Source organism: Pantherophis guttatus, chromosome 4 (genome assembly GCF_059756535.1).
Source record: "Pantherophis guttatus breed Tessera chromosome 4, ASM5975653v1, whole genome shotgun sequence".
Taxonomy (NCBI): Eukaryota; Metazoa; Chordata; class Lepidosauria; order Squamata; family Colubridae; genus Pantherophis; species Pantherophis guttatus.
In genome coordinates, this window is record NC_142066.1 from 23,422,389 (window position 1) to 23,438,344 (window position 15,956).

Below are 15,956 nucleotides of genomic sequence, written 5' to 3' on the forward strand. Positions count from 1 at the left end.
CATTTATCAAGTGGTTGTTTTGTTTCCCCAATGTTCAAATTTACATTTGTCTCACTGCATTGTACTGCATATACCATGTTGCTCAGTTTTGTGTTTTATCTTGGGGTGGAGAAACTACTGTCTTAGTGTATTCTTGGGTTTGAAGTGTGCATGTATGTTGTATAGGCTGAAGATCCTCCTGAGCTTTTCTGATCTTCCTGCAACATATGGAATGACAACATTGCTTCATTTATTGTTCTCTTCAGTGTCTGTTATGGAGGAGCTCCTGTAAGGTCATTTTAAAAAAAGATTTAATGAAGACCCACTTGGGATAGCCACGCATTCTGAGGGCTTCCTTGATGTGTTTTAGTTCTTTTTCTTTCCCATCTTTGCTGATAGGCAGGCCTTCATGGTGGTGTTGGGTTCTGATGACTCCCATTTTGTGCTCCAGTGGGTGGTGGGAATCAAAATGTAAATATTGATCTCTGTGTATGGGTTTTCTGTAAACTTCAATGTTAAGGCTTCTGTCTTCCTTAATATATACTGCATGGTCCAGGAAGGCTAGACTCTTTTCCTTACCATCTGTTGTGGCCCGCCAGCGGCCAGTGGAGCTGGCAGCAGATTCGGACAGTGAGGAGGTTGGGGAGGAACATGGGCCAGTCCTGGAGTCTGGGGAAGGCTCTGATGAGGGCTCTGCATCGGAGGCAGAGAGGGGGCCAGGGCCATATGCCAGTTATCAGCTGCCTTTGGAGTCAGACATCAGTGAGGCAGACGAACAGCTGGAGCCTGTTCCAGTGTGCGCATGTGCAGAGTTGCCAGACGAGGGGAGCAGCTAAAGAACAAGGGTCGACTTGGGAGTAAGGCCACAGGTGGACGATAAATGGCCCCTCCCAGAGGGAATAAAAGAGGAGAGAAAGGGGAGTGGAGTTTGCAGGAGACAATTAGTTCGCTTAATTGGTTTGTGAGTCTCCGAGACTTCTTGTCAAGTTTTGAATATATCGGCCTGGCAGTTCTCCAAGCCAGATAAGGTCTGTGACTGTAAATTCTCCCTTGAAAGACTTTGCTGGATGTGAATGAGAAGAATTCACAGTAACTTAATAAAAAGGGTTTTTGTCAGGACAAGGAGTCTGCTTCATGCTCTTGGGAAGCCTAAATCAAAACAACATCTTCCCATGTGAATTTGATGTATCTGTCCACAGAGTTGGTAAGTTTGGTAAATGCTTTTAATTCCTGTGTTTTGATCTTGACCGAAGTATATTCCACATACCTAAACCAGTGAGTGACTGGAATTCCTGTGAAGGAGTCTAGGGCTTTGGTTTCTATCAAATAATTAGGAATTGTTAAAGAAACATCAAGATGGCAGTCATGACTAAAACTGAAGCAGCAACCTTGTTTTTCAGCTTTTCCAACTTATACAAATCGATGAAGGACAGAGCTACCAGTGAATCCCTAACCACAATATTTACAAAAAGCTGACATACAGTAGGTAAAGTGTTGTATAAGGAAATTCTGAATCAAGAATCAACAAAAAGAGAAGGCCCAGATAATGTCACATCTTAGGTTTAAAACAGGAGAGATGTTATCAAAGGGGAAGGAAGAAGACTGTACACTTCACTTCCCAGATCAAACCTGTCCTGCTAGTTCCTGTTTTACCTGCATCCCTTTTATATCCCTGCCTCTGAAAAGTTAATGAAGTGCTGAACAAGGTCGAGACAGGTTGGAACATACCTGGAAGAACTTAAAAGTCTTTACTTTCCCTCATCATCCTGCTTCCCCCTTCTCCCTTTTCTACCCCCTTTCCTTTAATTAAGTTGTTGAACTATACAATCACTGACCTGTCTTTAAACCTGCCTAATTTTGTAAATGATTACCCAATTTTTGATGCCCCATTTTTTTAAGCAAGTGCTGAGCTGGAAGCAGAAGAAACATTATCTGCCCTTCTATACTAATAGCAAGAACATTATCACTTAGACTTTTACTGTATATTATTTCATAGTGCTTTATAGCCCACTCTAAGTGGTTTACAGAGTCAGGATATTTCCCCCAATGATCTGGGTTCTCATTTTACCAACCTTGGAAGAATGGAAGGCTGAGTCAATTGATTGGAATCGAACTCCTGGATGTGGGCAGAGTTGGCCTGCAATACTGCTAATTGGGTTGTCCCCAATTAGCATCTGATCCTGGTGCTGAAGCTGATGAAGAACACCAGACATGACGTGCAGATTTAGTTTCCTTTTATTGAAATGCTTCAGCCAAAGGGGTCATAACTTCCAGCAAAATGCCAGGACCCGGAACAAAGGATCAAGAAAGTTTTATACAATTTCACTAAAGCTGAAGATGGGACAAGGTGGGATATATAAGAAATATCATCTAATAAACATTTTAATAATGATCCAACAATTTGTTTTATTGGTCTCTAGCCATCCCTATTCCTAAGCCTTGGGTAATGAATGCTCCAGGAGTTATCTAATACAGCGGTCACCAATGGGTGGTCTGTGGACCACTGGTGGTCCGCAAGAAAATTTTGGTGGTCTGCAGAAAAATTATTTGCATTTTTTATATTGCACTAAATCAGGGGTCCTCAAACTACGGCCCCTGGGCCGGATACAATGAATGTTGTGCAATGAATGTTTGTGTTGCTGCAGCGAGTCTCCCTCTTCGGGGTCTTTTTGTGCAGGGGGGCAGAAATTCTGACTTGGGGACTGCTTCAGCCTCCTGGTGTGGGGCTTTGGGTGAAGGCTGGAGGGAAGCGCCGCTGGTGGCGAAGAGCTGGAGGGCCTCGTTCCAGTGGGACTGCATCATGGCCTGGAACTGGCTGACCATCTCAGCCTGCTGAGCCTCCAGCCACTGGCACTTGGCCTTGCACTCCTACTGATCTTCTCTCTGCTTGGAAAGCCTATGCTCATAGTCCTCAGTGAGGTGCTTCTGCTGAGCCTCCTTCTGGGCCAGATCCAATTTGAATTGAGCCAGCTGTTTGGCCAACTCTTTCTCATGGTGGCTGCTTAGCTCCAACAACTGCTTCCTGTTGGGACCCTAAGGAGCCCGGGTGGGCAGGCAAAGAGTGGGTGGGAGGGGAGGGACGAGTAGAGGCTGGCGAGGTGCCCCTCGACATGAGTGACATCAAGTTGGCCATGCCCACCCAGTCACATGATCACCTACCCATGCCCACCCAGCCGGTCATTAGGCAGATCATATTAGAGGTCCACGGGATTTAAAATTATGAATTTAATGGTCCCTGAGGTCCGAAAGGTTGGGGACCCCTGATCTAATGCACATTCTGTTTGCTCCAGGCCAACCCTATTTCTAACTTCTAGCTGAGATATGCAGCATGTCTACTGTTTGTTACTGCTATCAGTTCTCTAACCACCTAGAATGGATACAAGTGCTACAGGCGACTATTCTCTTTGAATAAACACTCTTTGTTTTTGCCAGACATACTGCACAAATACAAGTTTCCCGATTTTCTTTCAAGTGTGTGCCTTGCTTTGTTTTACCAGGCAACCCTTATTATTGGTGTCAATAATAAGTCCTGAAGTTATGAAATTGATAGTCCCCAAGCAGTAGGCAGAAACTCATTAGACCTTCTGTAACAGTAAATTCCCTAGATTCAGGCATTTATTGATTCCCAGGAATGGGCAGAAAGTTATCAATTCCCCAGCAATATTGAATAGCTGACAAGCAGTTAACAAACCATTTGTGAAAATGATTAGAGAAGGAAGTAGGCGAACTCAGTTTCCTTAAAAGCACAATTAAAAGACTTATATATTGAGTGTCTTAAAAGTACAGACTGTGGTCTCAATAACATAGTTATTTCATCATCTCACAGAACTCTAAAACTTCCAGAGACTACTGTCTTGTGGTCTCCGCACAAGGAGCAAGAGAAACTGTCTGGACCGCTTGCTAGACTGGAATTCTGTCTTGAGAGGAATTATGTTTTCTCCATCTTGCTGCTTCCCAGATATGTTGGACATCACTTTTCAGTCAGGGGTGGCATTCACTTACCTTCGCTACGGTTCACAAATGAGAGCGCACGTGCTTGCTTCACTCACATGCGCCACCTCCACATGCACAGAGTCTTCCGTGCATATGCAAGGGGTCAAAAATGGGACATGATGATGTCTGGGCGAGTGGGCGGAGCTTCCCGCAACCGCCGCTACCAGTTTGCCCGAACCGGATATAACCAACTGAATGCCACCACTGCTTTCAGTACTCCATTGGTGGTGGCAAGTTTACTTTGATGCATCTGGTGGGTAACAATTTTGGAAAGACTAAATTATAGCTGGAGAAAAGTTATGCAACATTGCCTTCATGGAAAGCTAACCATTTTTCTTAAAGGCTATAACCAAAAAAAAAAAAAAAAAAAGATTCAATAATATCTGGAGAACTGTTATCCAGTTTTTTCCTCGTGGAAAGCTAACCATGTCTCCTAAAGGCTATTATAAAAGACAGAGAGACAAAGACAGAGAGGACATCTGCAGTTTCGAATTATGTAAAACTCTGTGGAACCTATGGGCTCCATTCTTGTGTCTTATGGGATGACTTCAAATTAAACACACCAAGCCTTCTTTTCCTGATAGTCTTGGCTTGAAAACTTGGTTCATCAAGGACCACCAGGTAAGAAGCATTGACTTACCTGAGAAATATGTCAGCTCTGTACATTGCTCCACCTGATTTGTGTTTTCTATCCAGCTTATCATTCAGGCTTTGTAGCTGTAGGTGGATTTTTCAGTCCATCTCCATCACCTTTTCTGTTGACAAAAGACAAACCTGGTTGTGATGAACATGTTCAAGCAGTCTCCCCAAGTGACAATTGTTGTATTGCACATGCATTAAAATAAAATAAAAAATAGTAAGGTATCATATCGAATTCATGATAGTGAGTATGAGGGAAATAAGTATGTATAACATTCAGCTTTATGAAATTTTGGACTGCAAAGCTTCATATTATTGAATATTTTGGACTATTATCCCCACTCTTCTCCCACCATACATTAAAAATAGATGTCGATGGCTGCTTGCAATGAACTTTTGTTATGATATCATCAGGAAGAAGTTGTCCTTTCTTCTTCAAAACAAGAAAGGGGGTTAAAGAGCACTGCTCTTTGGTCATAATTTAAAAGCCTCCTTCATATCACTTCATAGTCAGTGCAGGATAAACTTCAAACTACCGCCAACCTACTGTCAAACTACTGTCGACCAGGCAATGCCATCTGGTGACGCCTAGGGGTAGGACTTTCTCCGTGAGCGCCCCTACCCTCTGGAACAAACTACCCATCGAGCTCCGGATAGCCCCGGATCTCTGCTCCTTCCGACGAGGCCTGAAAACTTGATTATTCCAACGAATGGGCTGATTCTGATCCTTGGGTTTTTATTATTTATTATTTTAATATGGTTTTAATGGGTTTTTATTATTGTATGTTTTTAATCTGTGTTCGCCGCCCTGAGTCCTTCGGGAGAAGGGTGGCATATAAATTCTGTAAAATAAATAAATAAATAAATAAAAACTATTATTTAAACAATGGCTACACAAGGTTTTAACCCCTACGGTACATATAAAATGTCAAATAAATGTTTAAAAGCCAAAAACAAAACAAAACAAAACAAAACCCCGCCACACACATTCTGAATTTTTTTCATATTGTGCAAGCCTCAAATATAGCTTCTATATGAGCATCAACAAACAATCTCAGGTTCCTAGTAATATATTATCCTCAGAAAGTGGATCATTAAAAATAACAGAAGAGTGCGTGTAAAACTACTGTGTGAAGAATGCAATGTAGAACAGGATTTTTTTGAAAAAAGATTGAATGAAAAAAAGTGAGACATCCCAGAGACATCATGGAGTCCCATCCATGATATGACTAAGTGATCCCTGTTTGATGTATACAGATGTCAGTGTAGTCTCTTGGGGGTTGAAGATAGATGATACCCGGGGCCATAGCTCTGGCAGTCAATTTGGGAACAGAGGCACGACAAGAAGATGGCACTCCATGCTCACGAGTGGGATTGTTGCAGACATCTCCATTTGTGCAATTTTGGTTTTGGTCTGGTAAAAGTGCTTCTTACCTCAGCATGATCCTAACTTAGTTTATTATCAAAGCATCCATAGAATTCCCTGGTTTCTGAAACCAGTCTATGGGGCATAATGTAGACTTGCTTGCAAGGAGACAAAAAGAGAAAAACGGTAGGTAAATAGAAGAGTTTCCAGATATTCCTGAATGAAATCTCTTCAACTGGGAGTAGATTTGAGAGATGTGGCTCAGCTCTCACCCTTTCAGGGTTGGAAGGATACCATCTGCTGAATTGATGAAGACCATGGATTTCATAGAATGGAATGGAATGGAATGGAATGGAATAGAATAACAGAGTTGGAAGGGACCTTGGAGGACTTCCAGTCCAACTCCCTGCTTAGACAGGAAACCCAACACCACTTCAGAGAAATGGTTATTCAACATCTTCTTAAAAATTTCCAGTGTTGGAGCATTCACAACTTCTGGAGGCAAGCCATTCCACTGATTAATTGTTCTAACTGTCAGGAAATTTCTCCTTAGTTCTAAGTTGCTTCTCTTCTTGATTAGTTTCCACCTATTGTTTCTTGTCCTATCCTCAGGTGCTTTGGAGAATAGCTTGACTCCCTCTTCTTTGTGTCAGCCCCTGAGATATTGAAACACTGCTATCATGTCACCCCTAGTCCTTGTTTTCATCAGGCTATGCCCAGTTCCAGTAATCATTCTTCATATGTCTTAGCCTCCAGTCCCCTAATCATCTTTGTTGCTCTTCTCTGCACTCTTTCTAGAGTCTCAACATCTTTTTTACATCGTGGCGACCAAAACTGGATGCAATATTCCAAGTGTGGCCTTACCGAGGCACTATAAAGTGGTATTAACACTTCACATGATCTTGATTATATCCCTCTGCTTATGCAGCCTAGAACTGTGTTGGCTTTTTTGGCAGCTGCTGCACACTGCTGCTCGTATTTAAATAGTTGTCCACTTGGACTCCAAGATCCCTCTCACAGTTACTACTATTGAGCAAGATACCACATGAAGGCAAGGACTTTTTCAACTTTAGGGGATAGGATTTTCAGATGGAGCAAAAGACCCCAAGGACACAAAATATTTCCACTTCCTCCTTTCCAACTTTGAAAGTGTCCAAAATCTATTTTCCAGACCAACGTCAAGATATTCTAGGGAGTTGGGAGAATTTTAATGTCAAAAAGGTTTCCTAGTCTTATGCTCTGTTTTAAAGCATTGGAAAAAATTTCAAATGGCCAATTCTAAATGACTAACACCATTCCATAGTGGAGTCATTGGGGAAGGTTGCAATGTCTGAAAGAATTACTATTACTACTCCTACCCTTAATGTGGAATATTAGGCTAAAATGGAGAACCTGACAAATCAACTGTTTAAATATATTCATTTTATTAGTGCATCTCAGCAGTACAATTTCAGAATGCTGGAAGCCACATAGAAGTCTATCTGATCTCTATTGGACACATGGAAATATCTAAAGAGCTTACTTATCTAAGTTGTTTAATTTGCTATTTTTTCCATATTGTGATTAATTTGGGGGGCTCACTTCCAAAAAAAGATTGGTGATCAATATTCCAATGCAACAGAGGCTGATGTACATGGAGAGTCCAATCTTCTGGTTGTTCTTTAGGAGAAAATAGAAGTAGATGTATAGAAGAATTAATGGAGTGGCATCCATATTAGTTCCGGGGAAAGAAAGCAAATTTTGAATTCCATAACTTTAATTTTGGTGCTAGTCTACTTGCAAATTTTCTATTGCAGTTTCTTGCATACAACTCATGTAAAGCTCTATTACTACTTCAAAAAAATCCTCTCCTTAGCAATACCATATCACTGAATAGATAGCCAACATTTACCAAGAATGCCTTCAGCCTCTTACTTTGTGACATTTTTCAACCAGGGAGGTTGAGTTGATGATGGGTTGGACTGGTGGACTCTCACTATCTGAGTAAATAGTTTCCAGATAGGCCTGATAGAACATTAAGATGGATAAATTTCAAATCAAGGATTTCCTGGACTATCCTGGTCTTTTCCCCATAACTGAGGAGAAAGCAAGTGAAGTTCAGTTCGAAATATAATTGGCTATCTTTTCCTTAGGTAAAGAAAGGAGTTATCAAAAACCAACCCATTGGACTTCCGGTGGCACTACAGGCGCCGAGGACGCTCTTTTCTTGAGCGCCAGCCCCGCAACCTCGTAAAGCCGCTAGAACAGCGCAAATCAGCTGTCTAGCGGCTTGGAAACTTTCTCCCTGGGAAAAGGGGAGGAAGAGAGCAGATGGGCATAGGTAGAGCTCCCCAAGGAGCTCCAGGAACAATTCTGGGGCTCAAAGGATGAGAGCTCCCTGGAAGCCCAACAGAGCTCTGGATCCGGGACGTTTCTGCTTTAAGCAGAAGAAGACGCCGCGACCACCCCTGCAAACAACACTTGAATAAACATCATTCAGAAGCAGGCTGAGCAAACTCAGGAGAGATTAGATCTGCAAGTACTGAACTTTAACTCCAAATGTGTATTACTTCCTTCTGATTTATTAAGGGGAGAAAGTGAAACTAAGATGGTGATTGAGCTTTAGTGGGGCGTGAAAGTGAAAGTTAAAAAGGAAAGTTTCTTTTAGTGTTGGCAGCCCCTGTTCAAAATTAGAGATTTTTTTTTAGAGTGGTTTTTTTTTTTAAAAAAGGAGAAGATTAGAGATTACAGCAGTGATCTTTAAAAAAAGGATTGATATTATTTAAAGACTGATTTCTGGATTTGGTGGATCTACTGTTCTGGCAGCTGATTAAATTTAAATTGGAAACTAAAAATGGCTTCAAAACAAATTAAGGCTATTGTCCCCAAAAGTACTGGGACTTCGCCAGCTCAAACGTCCAGATTGCAATCTCTCTCTGTTCCAACGGAACCAACAATATTAACATTTGAAATGTTGCAGGAAGCCCTCAAAACACAAGCTTCTGTTACAGAAAAAAAATGCTTCAATGTTTCAGGAGCAAACTTGAGAGGTTGCTGAAGAGATAGCCCAAGTCAAAGAGACTATTCAAAAACGAAACCAAGAAATTAGAGAAGATATTATTATGGCAGTACAAGGATTGGCAGGACATATTGAAGCAATAGATGAAAAAGTGGAAGAAATTAAGCAGTCTAATGAGAACTTGGAAAATAAAATGGGGGAGGTCCAGGACAAGATGGAAAGAGCAGAGGCTGATGTGATAATGATACAATATAGAGACATGGAATTTGCTCTGCGAATAAGAGGCCTCAAGGAAAATAAGCAAGAGAATTTGAGAGAGATCTTTTCAGAAGCATTTGCACAGATAATGGGAGATCAAAAAGCAAATTTTGAATGGCAAATTGACAAAATTTATCGTGTCAATTCATGGGTGGCCAGACAGAAACATCTACCAAGAGACATTGTAGTTTATTTTACAACAAGGAGACTACGCAATGAAATCCTACAAGTCACTTTTAAAAATAAACTTCAAGTGCAGGGGCAGGAGCTTTTAACATTGAAAGAAATTCCCCCCAAAATGTTGAGAGCCAGAAAGGATTATGCCTTTCTGGTGGAAGAACTGAGATACCGTCAGATACAGTATAGTTGGTCTATACTGTGAATTATTAGTGGTGAATTATTCAGGAGAAAGATATCATCTCAATTCAGTGTGGAAAGCAAGAGATTTCTATACCAATGTATTAAAGGCTGGATGCCCACAGCCCCAGGGAGCTAGAAGGAAGACGGAAATAGAGGGGGCAAGAAAGGGGGAGAAAGAAGAACTGTTGGCACAGGCCCAAAAGGGTGATTTGATTACTCAAGAAGAATTAATACAATTTTCGACTACTGTTCAAGCTTTGGAGATAGAAGAACCTAAGGATCAAAGACAGACTCGAGCGGCAGCCAAGCGTCAAGAAGAATTAAGAGTGTAGCAACTTCAAATGATTCAAGATACTACAAAAACAGAAGCAGTGGGAGGAGCAAGGCCAAAAAGTAAAATGCATGGAGATTTCCAGCAGATGCTCCAAGTGCTTCAGGGGGCCAAGAATGGCAACTAGATTTTTGACCTGGAATGTTAATGGCCTAAATTCACCACAAAAGAGGAGAAAAATATTTCATTATTTGAAACAGTTTAAAAATGATGTAATTTGTTTACAAGAGACTCATATTAGAAGTAAAGATCAAAAATACTTAATAAATGCAAGGTTAGGTATACATTTTGTTGCATCTGTTCCCGAGAAGAAGAATGGTATAGTTATATACCTAAAAAAAGACCTAAGTGCCAAATTAATTGAAGCAGATGATCAAGGAAGATTTATAGCAATTGAACTTTTAATAAAAGGAGAAAAAATACTTTTAATTGGAGTCTACGCACCGAACCAATAACAGGAAAATTTTTATAAGCTTTTACATTCCAAGTTACTACAATGGGACTATAAATCATGTATTTTATTGGGTGATTGGAATGGAGTTTTGGACACTAAAAAAGATAAGAAGGGGCTCTTGCAGAACATTTCAATGCATGCCAGATTGCCAAAATCGTTTTTTGAAATGATGGAGGATATGGAACTGAGAGATATCTGGTGAGAGAGAAACCCCAAGAAAAAGACTTTACCTTTTTTTCTGATAGACATCAATCTTTCTCCAGGATTGATTTTATATTAATTACAAATGATTTCTTTTCCAGGGTGAAGAAGACGAAGATTTGTCCAAGAGTTTTAACAGATCATAGTCCAGTTTGGATGGAATTAGAGTATGGAAGGGGATCTAAGAGGTCCTGGAGGTTAAATGAAAATCTGTTTAGATATGAGGAAAATGTAAAAGAATGTAAAAAATTTATGAAAGACTTTTTTATTATAAATATGCGTAAGGGTACATCTATGGAAATGGTTTGGGATGCAAGTAAAGCATATATGAGAGGCATTTTGATATATTTGAATAATAAATATAGACACAAACAGGAAAAAAAAAGGAAGGATTTAGAAGAGGAAATCAGAAAAAAAGAACAAGCTTTGATATTGAATCCAGAAGATAAGAAAATAAAAGAGGCAATTAATTTATTGCGAGGGCAATTTAATATGTTAATGGCAGATCAGGTCGCAACTAATTTGCAGTATGCTAAACATAATATTTTTTGTAATGCTAATAAACCAGGGAGGTGGTTAGCATATTTGTTAAGGAAAAAACAAAAGTCACGGACTATAGAGAAAATAGAATATAAAGGTAAAGAGGTTTATCAGAAAAATATGATTAAAAAAGCATTTTTAGAATTTTATACGAGGTTGTATGCTAGTGATAAAATTCAAGGTACAGATATAGATAGATATTTACAGAAAGAGAATATTCCTACAATTACAAAAGAGCAAAGGGAGGGTTTAAATCAACCAATAACCATTGAGGAGATTATGTTTGCAATTAAGTAGTTGAAAGTGGGTAAAGCTCCTGGGACGGATGGCTTGACAGCGACTTATTATAAACATTTGCAGTTAGAAATGGTGGGACCACTTAAAGAATTATTTACCAATATACAATCTGGAGGAGATGTACCCCCATCTTGGAGGACAGCTTATATTTCTTTGATTCCAAAGGAGGAGCAAGACCACACCCAGCCAAAAAATTATAGGCTCATATCACTCTTAAATACAGATTACAAGATTTTTGCTAAAATATTAGCAAATAGGTTAATGACAGTCATGCAACAAATGATTCATAATGATCAAACTGGTTTTATAAATGGTAGACAAATGAAGAGTAATGTAAGGCAAGTTGTTAACCTATTGGAGTATTTGGGGAAGAACAACCAATCCCTGCAGTGCTGATATTTCTTGATGCAGAGAAAGCATTTGATCAATTGAATTGGCAATTTTTATTGAAAATAATAGAAAAGATGCAGTTTGGAGAACATTTCACAAAATCTATTAAGGCAATATATCAGAAACAAACAGTGCAAATAATAATTAATGGTAGTTTAACAGATACTTTTAATATAGAAAAAGGAACAAGACAAGGATGTCCCTTGTCTCCATTATTGTTTATCTTGACTTTGGAATTTTTGTTAAGTAAGATACGTGGGTCGGACAAAATAAGTGGAATAAGATTAGGCAGTATGACTATAGATTACGAGCATTCGCAGACGACTTGATTGTTACTTTAACCCAACCATTACAGTCAGTTGTAGGTCTAATGGATATAATTAATCAATATGGACAAGTATCTGGATTTAAAATAAATGCAGGGAAAATGAAGATAATAACTAAAAATATGAGTATAAATCAAAAAGAAGAATTAGAAAGACTAACAGGATTTGAAATTGTAAAAAAAGTTAAGTATTTAGGGGTCTATATTATGACATCAAATGCAAAATTATTTAAGAATAATTATGATCTGTTGTGGCAAAAAATGCAGAGAGAGATGGAAAACTGGAAAAAATTACAATTATCCTTGTTAGGAAGAATAGCAGCAGTAAAATAAATGTTTTGCCTAAGTTTTTGTTTCTTTTTCAAATGATACCAATACTTAAAAAGGATGAGAATTTAAAGATATGGCAGAAGGGTATTAATAACTTTGTTTGGGCAGGGAAGAGACCGAGAATAAAACAAAAAATAATGCAGGATATACGTGAAAGAGGAGGTCTCAAAATGCCTAATTTAAGACTATATTATGAGGCAGCTATTCTATCAGCAATGAGTGATTGGATGAATTTAACAGAAGAAAGAATATTGAATATTGAGGGATATGATTTGGTTTACGGGTGGCATGCTTATTTATTATATGATAAGAAAGTGGACAAGACTTTTAAAAGTCATATATTAAGGAATGCTCTATTGCGTGTCTGGAAAAAGTACAAGTATAAACTAAACGAGAAGTTACCATTGTGGGCAATATCCAGACACGCGATAGAGAATATAAGTGTAGAGCAAAGGCAGGATGTGATTACATATAAAGAGCTTCTTAACAAGGAAAGAGGTATACTACAATTAAAATCTTTGAATCAACTAAGAGAAGAAAGGACAATTCGAACATGGTTTCAATATGTACAGTTGCAAGCTAGATGGAGAGAAGATCAGAAAATTGGTTATTTGCAAAATGAGGAGAACTTGGTAAAACAGATTAGAGATCAAAGTCAAATGCACATAAAAAGGTTGTATAATGCGTTGGTAGAAATAGATTCAGAAACGGAGTTAGTTAAGGACTGTATGACAAAGTGGGCACAAAATATTGAAGAACCAATAATGATGGAAACATGGGAAAAAATATGGGTTAGAAATGTGAAGTTTATGCAAACCCAAAATTTAAGAGAGAATTTTTATAAAATGTTTTATAGATGGCATCTGGATCCTAAAAAGCTAGCCTTTATGTATCCAAGTGTGCAACCTAAGTGTTGGAGATGTGAATGTGATGATGGCACGTATTACCATATATGGTGGACATGTAAAAAAATTAAAGCATTTTGGATAAAAATATGGTGGATTATCCAAAATATTCTCAAAAAGAAGATAAAATTTACTCCACAGTTCTTTTTGTTAGGCATAATTACAGATTGTACTGTTATAGAGACTAAGTTGATTTTAAATTTAATAACAGCAGCCAGACTCTTGGTGGCACAGTACTGGAAGAAGGAAGACTTGCCTACTATTGAAGAATGGACACTAAAAGTAGTGAATTTAGCAGAGATGGCTAAAATTTCAGCGTATTTAAAGGACCATTCAAATGAAAGATATATATTGGAATGGAGAAGATGGATTGACTATATTCAAAACAAATATCGGACTAAAAAGTTTCAAATAGCTTATGAATGAAATCTATATTTTCTTTTTTGAATATGTTTAGTTAGTTGAAAGGGGAGTTAAAGAGCAAGGGGGAGTTTGGAGACCACAGAAAGTTAGCCTATTTTAGCTTATGTTTGTTATGCTATACCCTGTTTTTGCTCTGGGAAGTCCAGGGGGTGGGTGTCGGGGGGAGGGGGGTTGGAGGGAGAGGGTGGATGGGGGGGTGGGAGGGAGGAAAATTGTTATAACTTTGATTGTTAAAACTTTTTAAATAAAAAAAAAAAACCAACCCATTGATTCCACATCCTGGTGGGAAGCAAACACCATGCCTCATTAATCACGATCCTATTTACTAGCTTTCTTCATTTTATTGATTTTAACTGTAATGGTTTCTTGCCTATGTTATGTCAAATATTAACATAATTCAGGAAGACACACCAATACTTCATCAGATTTGCCCTGAGAAAAACACACTTTGCTTCCATTTTATAAATTATAAATTTTATAAATTTTATTAAATGTTTTACAAGAAATATAAAAGATAACAAAAGCTACTGTTTCCCCCAAAATAAGACATCCCCTGATAATAAGCCCAATTGGGCTTTTGAGCACATGGCAATAAGGCCATGTGCTTATTTCAGGGTTCAAAAACATATAAGACAGGGTCTTATTTTCAGAGAAACACAGTAAGAAAGAGCAAAAGAAGCAAAGATAAAGAAGAAAGAAAGAAGGAAGAGAAGAGAAGTACTCCAGAAAGAGAGAAGGAAAAGAAAAAGAAAAAAGAAGCTTAAAGTCAGTAGAGATTCTTTTGGGACACATTTGGGACAAAAAAAAAACCCTTCCAATTTCTTCTGCAGCAAATATTATATTTATAATGTACTCTTATTTTATGACTTTACTTTATGATTACCAAAAAAAGAGCTCACTTTTTTATAATCTAGTATTTTTCTAATCATCAAAACCATAAGTAATAAATGCATTTTTTTTCTCTTCCATGCAAAAAAAAATCTATAAGGAGTTTTCAGTCATACATACATACATATAGACTTTTATTTTCTCTAATCAAAGAAGTTTATTTATTTATTTATTTATTTATTTATTTATCGAATTTCTATACCGCCCTACTCCCAAAGGACTCAGGGCGGTGTACAGCCATGAAATAAAACACATAAATATACAAAATTTAAAATCGAATAAAAATGAATTAAATAAATTTGGCTGAATTAATACCCATAATTTAAAATACCCCTAATTTTAAAATACATTAAAAATTTAAAATTTACATTTAAAAGGGAGAAGATTTAGGCGAGGCCCGCTTGATGAAATAAAAGCGTCTTCAACTCGCGGCGGAAGGTGCGCAGATCCGGGATCCTCCGTATCTCTGGGGGGAGCTCATTCCAGATCGTCGGTGCCCCCACAGAGAAGGCTCTCCCCCTAGGGGCCGACAGCTGACATTGTTTGGCTTAAGTTAGCTTAGCCATTTCTCCTGCACAATAAGTTGGTTTTATAATGGAATTTAGAGCTATGGAACATTTGATGCTCAAAATATCTATTTTAGCAAACACAATTACTCGACCACCATTTATGACTATAATACTTTATGGCATGAGATACATAGATTACCCTGATATATATAAACACCTTTATTTTGGTAATTGAAAAGGAACTGTATGCAGAGAATTTGGGATGCAGGAAAATGCAGGATATAAGAAAATGCAGGAAATCCAGATAATGACCTTCAAGCAACAACTATGCCAGAGATTTAGTGATGCGTGGTGCCAAATTCAAAGGAAGCGGATGAGCACAGAAACGTAATTAATATATTTTATGATTTAAAAAAGAGCGTCTGGATGTAACAGCATGGATCTCTTCCTGATGACATCACTCCAGGATGAAGATTGTTTAGATGCAATCATGAAGCGAAAACCTCATGAGGATAGCCATAGCTTTGGCACCTGACAAGAGGGAAGCACCTGAGGCCTAGATGTTTCGTTCATCCCATATTCTCCACAGCTTTCTTAGAGATTTCAGGTCTTACCTCGGCCTCATGCAAGCTCAGCTTCTCATGGAAGAGCCCATAAAGATTCCTTTGATACTGTTAACTATTCCCTGTGGCAGAATGCATCTGAAGAAGCTGGGGAGGCATAGTAGACACAAATGGTGGAAAGGAGATATAGTTATGTCATGAGTATGA